This window comes from Echinops telfairi, unplaced genomic scaffold (assembly GCF_000313985.2).
Source record: "Echinops telfairi isolate 266 unplaced genomic scaffold, ASM31398v2 ScPeMD7_25;HRSCAF=90, whole genome shotgun sequence".
Classification (NCBI taxonomy): Eukaryota; Metazoa; Chordata; class Mammalia; order Afrosoricida; family Tenrecidae; genus Echinops; species Echinops telfairi.
Genome location: NW_022103922.1, coordinates 11001492 through 11012363, shown reverse-complemented (window position 1 = coordinate 11012363; position 10872 = coordinate 11001492).

Sequence of the window (10872 nt, the reverse complement as noted above, 5' to 3'; positions counted from 1 at the left end):
CTCTGGAACTGGAGGAGTCACGTGGAAAGCCACGCCAGTGCTGAGAAGCTTCTACCGCCACTAGATCCACAGGACTTTCCACTCACTGGCCTGTGATCTTCCTGCATTCAGAGTCATTGCATGGCAGCATGAGGTTGAAGGAGAATTTATGAACTAGTATAGACATATGAGGCAATATCTGACTTATCGGCTTGATCTGGACTGGGCTGGGATGTTTTCTTAATATTCAATTGCTCTCATATATAAAACTCTTTCTTATATACATATGAGTCTCCCTGTTTCTCTAGTCTACCCAGACTAACACAGCCATGTTAAACATCTCGGTTTGCATCTGTTGAATAGCTCTTCAAATTATAGAGATTACTGTATTCTCCATTGTTAGAATTCTCGCCTCCAGTTTAGAGGCCTGGGTTTGATCTCCGGCCAGTGCATCTTTCAGTGGAGATCTACATGTTGTTATGATACTGGAAAAACTTTGGTGGAGATTCCAGATTAAGAGGGACTAGGAGGAAATAGACTTCTTTGATTGAGCTTAGTCAAAATCTTCTTGACAACATAGGGCTTGATTCTGTTTGATTTAAGGAAAAAGCATGGGTAATCCCCTTCTAAAAACCAACCGATGAAAACTCTGTGGATTACACCGAGCTGATCCCTTTGTGTGCGAGGTTGCCTTGATCCTCATGCACTCCCTGAGAGTTAACACCCAATCATTAAGTACACTTCGCATCCTGGCTAGTTATATGAAACATGCCTAATGCCCAATAAAACACAAAGGAGAGAAGACCCTACACATTTCATCCTTTTTTCTGGGCCTTCTACTAAATTCCTCAATTAGAATGACTAAATGTGTACAGTATTTTATGATGATTTAAAATTTTAAGAGACTGCCTCAAACCTCACTACCCTGCCAGTGCTCAATTGCTGTTCTGGGTTAAATTAATTATCTATGCAGAGTGCACACAGGCGTTCTTTCTGCATTCACTGACTGAGAGCATTCAGGGCCATAGCCTCCTCTATCATAATACATCACCGTCATCATGAAATATTTAAAACACCTGAACAAATGCTGTCCTGTCCCCTCACTTCTAAAAACCACTCATCTGTCAAAGAAGCAGAGGAGAGACTAACGTTTAAACACCGAGGAAAAGATGACCTCAGAAAGAAGAAAACCGGGCTGCCTTGTGCTTCCTCACTTGTAGAACTGAAGCATTGAACGGCCTACAATGTTCAAGGCGTAATGCATGCTGGGAAGTCAGGTCATCTCTGTTTATTAACAACAAATCATTCATTGGAGGTATGTATTATTTGAGGTTCAAACATTTTGTCTCTTAGGAAGTAAACAATATTTGCCTTCTCTGTTTTCCTCATGAGCACATTTGCTAATATACTATACATGCTTTCACTCATGCCATGCATACATGTACAGATTACATGTGTGTAGAATTTATATAGCTATTTAAAAGTTATGTATACAGTGCTGTTAGAATAAATTAAGCAAAATACAGGTGTCTTGGTTAGCCATGCTCTGAGTAACTTGGCAATTGGGACATAGTTAATGCTCAGTATTATTGGTCTGGTTGAGGAAGGAAGGTCAGGAGGGCAAGAGAGAGGGGAAAAGGAAGGTGCATGTGTAGATGACGGATTCTGTAAGATAAGAAGTAAACGTGGGTTCCTTCAGAGGAAAGCACAGACACTGAGCAGGAATCTTTATGTGTGAGTCTGGACCGCCATCGCTGTATGGCCTTCGCCTTCGTTTTCACACGTTCTATAGCAGGAAGAAAAATGCAGATGACACTAACTACCTTCTGTGCTTTGCTCATTTTCGCTAGACAATGTGTGAAAAATGCCCACTCTCACATTACCTGAACTATGCTAGGTGATCCAGAAATGTCAGCATTTCCATTTTTGCATAGCTCGGCCTGATTTTACCTTAATGGCAGGTTGTTGGGTATTTTTAAGTTACAGTTGAACAGATGATTTGAAGGTGGGGAATGACACAGTTCCAACTCTTAGCACATCTCCTGTGCTGCTGCTTTTGGGAGTGTGCCACTGAGCAGGCTCCTTTTTTAACCTCATTTCAGTGGAATGAGCTCATCTTCAGAGAAAGTTTCCTTCTTGCATGCCACTTTCTCTCTGCCATCAATAGAAGCCATCGATTTGTAGGAGCAGATGGATTTGTCCCTGAGACATATGGCAATGCTATCTGAAGACAGGATTTCAATGTAAATAATCACTGTGAAGAGACTACATAATTAATCGAGCAAGATTTGTGGTTATTGTGGTTATCTTTAAGTTATATGTGAATTTGAAAATTAGATTATTTTTAGCATACATTATCTGACTCCAATGATAATTTTAAACAAAGCCCGTATAGAGAGGGGAAGAAAAATTAAGTGTGTCTAGTAAGGAATGTAAGATCTAAATGTTGTAGATATGTGGGACAGAAGAGGAAAAACAATGCCCCAGCATATAGTGAAGGAGCCATGGTGGAGGAGTGATTATGCTCTGGGCTGCTCACGGAAAGGTTGGCAGTATGAAATGAGCAGCCATTCCATGGGGCAAAGAGAGGACTTTCTACTCTCATAAAGAGTTAGTCTCAGAAGCCCACAGGGGAATTGTGCCCTGTCCCATAGCTTTCTATGAATCAGCGTTAACTCAGTGGCAGTGAGTTTGATTTGATTTGGACAGGTAAATAACGATTATAGCATCACTAAGATTGTGCGAGACAAATTAAAACCTACAGTAACCAAGAACAGGAAATGATGAATTAAATTGTACTGTCTGGGAGAGCTCATAGTGGAAGATGAATGGATAGTAGTAATTATTTTTAATACTTAAAAGGGAATAGCACTGAGCAATAATTACCAAATTGTAATGAGGCCATGTTTAACAGAACTCTTTTCTTCAAAAATATGAATATTTTCTGCTTATAGGCGAAATGAGCTCTTTGCTTAAAAATAAAAATGACTTCATTCTATACTTATAGAAAATAATATACTAGGTACACAGTACTCAGTTGCTTCGGCACTTTTTTCTTTTTATGTGGGTGTGAAATCTGCTGTGAGAATATAACAACTTTTTTATTCTCAAGGTACATTTTGCATAGCATGGAATAATATATGATTTACATTGGTTTAGGAGGTTTTAATATTCATGAAAAATAAGCATTGCATACACTTACCCTTTTCAAAAACTGACACAGGGAAGTGAGTCAACATTTGACAACATGTAATTTTTCTAATAGATGGTTGGATAGAGAACATTTTTCAGAGTCCAGTATGTGTAGAGAACCACGGTCGCCAAATAGTGAACAGGAAGTGTAGAGCTATGACTGAAAGACACAATAAAATAAAATCGGGCAATACACACATTGTCAAAACTCCATGAAGGCTGTTTTTCTTATTGTTGGTTTATAAGATAACTAACTCCGGGTGTGACCCACCTGGTTGAGAACTTGGATCATCCCTGAAAATGTGGGAGTACCAATTCAACAGGTGCATGAATTTGGTTTGGCTTACCACAGTCACTGAAACGTTAATGGAAACAATTTTCAGGCTGAAACACCTGGCATTACTGTCGCTAAGAACTGAGCTGTAGCAACTGGTGACATTATGCTGGGGTGTGTGTGTGTGTGGTCATTCGCATAAAATATCATTTTATGTATCTAGAAAATGTTCTAAAGGTTTTGTAAAGTTTGTTGTTCAAAGCCAAGTTAGTATTAACAAAGACAAAAAGAAAAAAAATGAAACCATGTTGGTTTCTGTAATCACATTGTCCATCCCACAAGTGCTGTCAAGAGCATGGCCTTCAGTCCCTGAAACTTGTTGCAGTGTAGGCAATTCTGACTCTTAATGGTATCATGGGGTTTCCAAACATGTAAATTTTTATGGATGCCAACTACCTTCTCTTTCTGCCATGAAGAAGTTAGTGGATTTGAAACACTGACCTTGTGGCTAGCTGAGATTCGCTTTAACCACTGTGTCACCAAGTCTCCTTTGCTCATTTTTCACCCCCTGTAACATCACTGGCTTTGTTGGTCTCTCTTCTTCCCTGGCTCCCCCATGCCACATTGTCTTGTATACTCTATGGTCTTCTAAAGCAACAGATATTTAGTATTTGGAACCTATTATCTTACAAGCCATAGAAATAATCCATGGACCAAGCAGATGTCTCTCTATTCTCCCCAGAACCTATATTCTTATTTTTAAAGTAAGGAAATGCATAAAAGATTTGATGACGAGGGTTATGATATGATCGTGAGAAGTGCCAAAAGAATTTAAATGGATATTGACAGAATCTTGACTAATTGGTTCACTCAAAGCTCTTTGTCAGCCAGATATTTTGCTACCTGAGTTAGGGACACAGACTGAGAGCACAAGCCTTTCTTGTCCTCTAGCATGAAGTTGGTACTAGAATGTTTACCTGTACAACCATTAGAAACACCCGTAAGGATTTTTAAAATAAAACCTTACCTACTCGGTGTGCATGATGAAGGCTATCTAGAGGTCCAGAAATTACTGTTGGAAAATATGAGGATCTCTCACAGAGAACATCTTACCTTGACTCCCTTGAAAAGATCCCTCTCACACCCTGACCATTATCATTGACCCTGAAGCCCTGGCCGGACTGCATCACTTACTATAAAAGGGAGCATGACTCAGAGAGTAAAAAGGAACAGATGGCAAAGTGTGTTCCACACACACATATACATTTCCCCCCTTTTTTTGGCCAAGGAGGATGCTTCTCCTTTTAATCCAGTTCAGCATGTTCTAAGTCAGCTACTATTTTTGAAATTATTGAACACTCAGGGCCAAAGTTTCTAAGTATGGACTCTCCAGAAGCAGGAAGAAAATGATATGTGTTAAACAGCCTGAAAATGGAAGAGTTGTGCTAGATGATGGTAAAGATTCCTTCCCAGTCCTCACCCTCCTCCTTCTGTCTCTGCCAACATCTTGTGGAAGAGGAACCAGACCTGTCCCCAGCGCTCAGTCGACATCCCCAGGGCTTCCTTCTCATCCGTCCTTGTTATCATTTATCTTTGACCATTCGTTTTTTAAAATTTTTCAATTGTAGAACATGTTGATCTTCTTTTCCAACTGTATCCCTGTCCCTCTCCAGGACTGAAGAAATCCCTTACTTGTGCACGAACCCAGGGTCAGATCTAAGTACTGAACTGGCTTCACGTCTCACTGTCAGTTAAGTACCTATCAGGCCACTACATACCTTTCTGCTCTTTCTGACACTTGTTATATTTCAGATGGATGTGTTCATGAATTCAGTTGGGTACCAACGAAGATGCACGTAATGGAAAAGTCAAAATTCAGGACACATAATGAACTGAAGTCAAAACAAAGAAAAGAAGAGAGTCAAAACAAGTTCAGAGAGCAAGCACAGTTTAAATGTGCAAGTAATAGCAAGCTTATTGTAAGCTAAAGTCATGTGAGCCCATGGAAAGAGACGAGACAAAGACTCAGTATGCAGACTGGCGGCTGTGTGGAGGAGAGAGCCTTAACTGCAGTGACCAACAGCCCAGAGATAGTAGGAATTTAAGAAGTCAAGTCCTGCCACGAAACGAGTCAGAGCATGAGGCACAAAGGAGATATGGACTGAGATAAGGAAAGCAGAACAACAAAGCTGAATATTAAGAAAAGATCATCCATGTCATGTATACAGTATACCATACATACAACACAGTATCACACGTATGTTTTTAAGTAGAATGAGTTAGTCACAACTCATAGCAGCCTGACATGTAGCAGAACAACTTATCGTCTGATTCTTCATCATCCACACAGTTGTTCCAATGTTTAAGCCTACGGGTGCAGCCTCTATGTCATTCCAAACCACTGAGGGACTTCCTCTTTTTCTCGGACCCTCTCCTTCATCGTGTATGTTATCCTTGTCCAGGAACTGGCCTCTCTTGACCACATGTCCAAAGTAAGTAAGATAAAGCCTTGCCATCCACTCTTCTAAGAGCATTCTGGCTCTACTTTTCTGATACTGATTTGTTCATTTTTCTTACAGTCCATGGCATAGTCAATATTCTTTGCCAATAGTGTAATGTAAAGGTATAAATTCTAGCCTGTAGAAAACACAAGCCCATGAAACAGGTACCATCTGTCTCATACAGAACATATGTTAGTGTGTTTCTTAGTGCAGTCAGAAATACACACCTGCACTGAATGGTTCAATGAATGTATAACCTGAAGGTCATTTGTGTTTGTATAAGAGAATTGAGAAGGTCACTATTGTAATGGAAAAGGTCAAAATATGGATGACACCGGATAAGATAGCAGTGAGGAAATAGCTAATGATTCTGTGCTAGTTCTTTGTTCACATGCTGCAGCAATGATGAGAAACAAACAGTAATCCGTGTGATAGAAGACATAGTAATGCCTGAGTTAAGTGAATTGCCAAGAGTCTCCAAACTGGCAAGGAGATCGAGTGGTGCAATGGTTAAGCATATGGCTGCTAACCAAAGATCAATTATTAAAACGTCCCAATGGGGACAGTAGGGGGTATGTGAGAGAATCTTCTTTAAAGATTCCACCTGGGGACATCCTACATACAGTCACTAGGAGTTGAAATTGACTTTGAAAGGCACACACCAAAGTGTTGGATCAAGAACAGGTTCATGTGAGCAACTTCATGGTGCAGCGATTTAATCCAATTTTCCAATGTTCTGCTTATTCCCAGCGACGAGCCACATGAACAACATTGCAATGCTTCCTGAATTATGGAGGCAGAACAAGGTTGGGGCAGCTATGGCAACGCGAGAAGCACAAATCTTCGGAAAAACATACAATGAGTAGTGTTAAAACAAAAGTCCAGAGATACTGAATTAAAGCCCAAAGGAGACATTTTCCTTGGCTACACTTTCTAGAATTTGAAGGAGCCCTGGTGGTGGACAGGTTACATGTTGGCTGTAATCCACATGGTCGGCAATTAGAGACCACCAGCAGCTCCTTGGGACAAAGACTGGGCTTTCCACTCCAGTGAGTAGTCACAGTCTCAGAATCCCACCATGGGTTGGTCTGAGTTAACATTGACTCAGTGGCAATGAGTTTGGTGTGGATTTGAGATGTCTGAAGAATTTTAGTTTTCCAAACTAATGAAGTTTTAAAAAAATAATCCGTACAACAAGCATTGCATTCTTAATAAGTGTATGATATACGAGCATATCGATAAGCATGATCGTATGGTTTCATTACGACCCTGTGAGACAGTGACTATTAGTATCATCTAACCTAGGTGGAAGGGGTCCTGGTGGTGTCAGCTGGTCAGCTAACCTATGAAGTCAGCAGTTCAAATCGACCAATTACTCTACAGATTAAAGATGAGACAATCATCTCCCATAAAATGTTGCAGCTTGGGAAACCCTGTTTTATGTTCACAAAAAAAAATCATTAACTTAATATCTTGTTGTTGTTATGAGGCACCATCGAGTCTGTTCCAACTCCTGGTCACTATATATACAGCAGAAGGAAGCAGGGCCCAGTTCTGCTGCCTCCTCCCAAGGGTTCTGGTGTTGGAGCCCCTTGGTACAGGCCCTTGATGAGTCAACCCATCTTTTTGAGGACCTTCCTCATTTTTGCAGCCCCTCTACCCAAACCTGATGTCCTTTTACAGGGATGGATCTCTCCTGATAAAATGTCAAAAGTATATGAGACTAAAGCTTGTTATCCTTATTTTTAATTTTTTTATTAAAAGATCATTTTCTTGGTGACTCCTACAGCTCTTCTAACAATCCATATATCAATTGTATCAAGCATATTGGTACATATATTGTCATCATTATTTTCTAGACATTTACTTCCTATTGAGCCCTTGGTATCAGCTACCCCTTTTTTCTTCCCTCCCCTCACCTCATAACCCCTTGTTAAATTATAAATTATTATTATTTTATATCTTATACTAACCGCTGTCTCCCTTCCGCCATGGTTTCAGCTGTCCATCCCCGTGGAAATGGGGTGGTGATGCTTATGCATTCTGGTTGCACTGTTACCAAGACAGATGTCTTTGTTCTTTTCGCAGTCCGGTGTTCTTCATTAGCACTACAGTTTAAGTGCATTGATTTTCCTTTAGTCTTTTTGATTCAGTGTCCAACTCTCACATGCATATAAGGCTACTGAAAATACCATGGCCTGGGTCAGTCGCACTTTCGTTCTGAAAGGAGCATCCTTGCTTTACAATACTCGAAAAGGGGTCTTGTGTAGCAGATTTAGCCAATGCAACACGTCTTAGCTGCTGCTTCCTTGAGTCTTGATTGTGGCCTCAACCAAAACGAAACCCTTCACCATGTTGGTCTTCTTCTGATTATCAGGATGTCACCCATTGATCTAGTTGTGAGGACTTGGGCTTCCTTTACACTGAGTTGTAATTCGTACTGAAGGGGCGATGCTTGACTTCATCAGCGAGCGCTTCGCGTCCTCCTCACACTCGCCAAGTAAGGTTGGGTTCATAAGCCTTCCTCCAAGGCTGATGCCACATTCTTCTTATGACCAGGCCGCTACTCTGAATAACTGCTCAGCACACAGATTGAACGACGACGAGGGCGAGAGGACAACCCACACTCACACCTTTCTTGATTTTGTAGTTGGCAATATTCAAAGTATAGATTAATTGCTGTGACATTATTCTTATAAAGATGAAATATTATTTGGTATAAATCCTTGCAAAAGCTGTCTTAACAGCCACAAGATAGCCCTGGTGTTTAAAGCTGAATTGCCAATTTTTATGAATACTTTATCTTCCTTCCTATTACCCAGAAAATATTCTAGTTAAGACGTCTGCAATTATTGTTCTTTGCAAGTGCAGTACACATTTTCATGTGGCAGGTGTAGTGACGTTTTAAGACTAGCAGTTTTGTGATATTTCCATATTTAAAGAAGGTGGGCGTTTGGATGAAGTATCTTACCTTCACAATAGACATATTATTCCGATCAACAGCATATTCTACTTCATCTGAGCTGATTGAGTGGGGAGCATTAATTGTTCCTTAGTGCAGTCATCCATCAAGTTCTTATAGGTAAACGGTGCATGTTTGGTGGACTATATCTTTCGCTGAAGGAAACCATCCGCACCTTTGATCATTGCTGCGAGTGAAGAATCTCCGTCTTTAGAGGCACCTTGTTTCTGAGAAGCAGGGAGCATCCTGAGGCAACTTCTGATCATGTTCCTGTTTCCCATTCTGATTGTCAGACCGTTTTATACTGAGGAAAATTAATTTTCAGCCTTTAGAAAGAGTATTTTACAAACATAGACAGTTCATCATTTTATTTTGTATTTAAAATGTCTACATTTTCCAAACCCTCACCTGATTTGACTACAATGGTTACAGTTTAACAGTTTCTCAGTAATCTCATTTAAAAAAATCCCATCTAATATAGATATAAAAGATATGAGAGAGTCTTGACTAGCAAAGCTGAACATGTTTAGAGTTAATTAAGGGAAAAATTACACAAAGTGGAATGTGATATAAAATGTACGACTGATTTACGTAGTTTAACACATTTATGTATCATCATCGAAGCATCTAGATAACTCTGATAGCCCTGTGGGCAGATGAATTAGTTGATCATTAGCTGAATCTAGCTGATATAATATTTCTGTATAAACCTCAAATTAGAGTAAGGTATATTTTTGTGGCTTAATATACTTCACATTTCATACGTGATCAGTATCGTACTGGTAATAAAATGGCTTTTTTTTCTTTAGTTCTGGAACTTTGAAAGATATACAGGATGTGACTTTAATATTATCCTTTATATTGATTTTTCATATAGTACAGAAAGGAGTCAGCCTAAACTTTGGCTAGAGTACAGTTGAGATTTTTAGCACAGAATAAATGATATTCATTCCTTTTGTGTGATGAAACAAATATTTTTAATACAACAGCACAGACTAGTGGTCAAATTTGGTAGCGAATGTTTGTGTATTTTGAGTCTGTGCATATTATGTATTAAATAGACCACATGTTCAAATTTGAAATAGTAATTATTCTAACAAAATATAGTTTTATAGAACTTGATAGCATGTTAGTAAAATCCATCATATTCTATTTTTCAAATATTCCAAATTGCCTAGAAATTACTATTTAAATGATAGGTGAAAAATAGGCAGATATAAAAATGCTACAGCAATAACTTTTTAAAAGACACCTGGTTATTAAAATGTCTATTAGTATGAACTGTATCTGTTAAAGTTACAGTAAAGTCTAGCTTCTATAACAAAGTTATTTTTTTTATTCTGAATTTCAGATAGAAAATACCATGGTGACTTTTTAAAAAAATAAATCCTTTTATTTAGAGCTCTTACAGCTCTTATAACAATCCATGCATCAATTGTATCAATCACATTTGTACATATATTGCCATTATCATTTTCAAAGCATTTTATTTCTACTTAAGCTTTTGGTATCAACTCCTTTCTCCCCACCCCCATCCCACCCTCATGAAAGCTTGATAGATTATAAATTAATATTGTTTTCCTATCTTACACCATCCACAGTACCTTTTTAAAGATGCTTGCTTATTACAACTTTCAATTTGTAGGAATACATTTTTATAGGGTGCAATTCTAAATATCTAAACATCTAAACAGTATATCCCTTATTGTAATTGCTTATCATATTAAAATATGTGTCAAAATTATATTTATTGGACCCAAAGCTCATCTGTACGCAACTGGACATCCCCTTACAGAACGGTCGTGAGGAAGAGAGGAGCCAGTCAGGGTGCAGTATAGCAATGATAGTATAGCAATGCAGTATAGCAACTTTCCTCTAGTTCCTAAATGCTTCCTCCCCACCCACTGTCATGATCCCAATTCTACCTTACAAATCTGGCTAGACCAAAGGATGTACACTGGTAC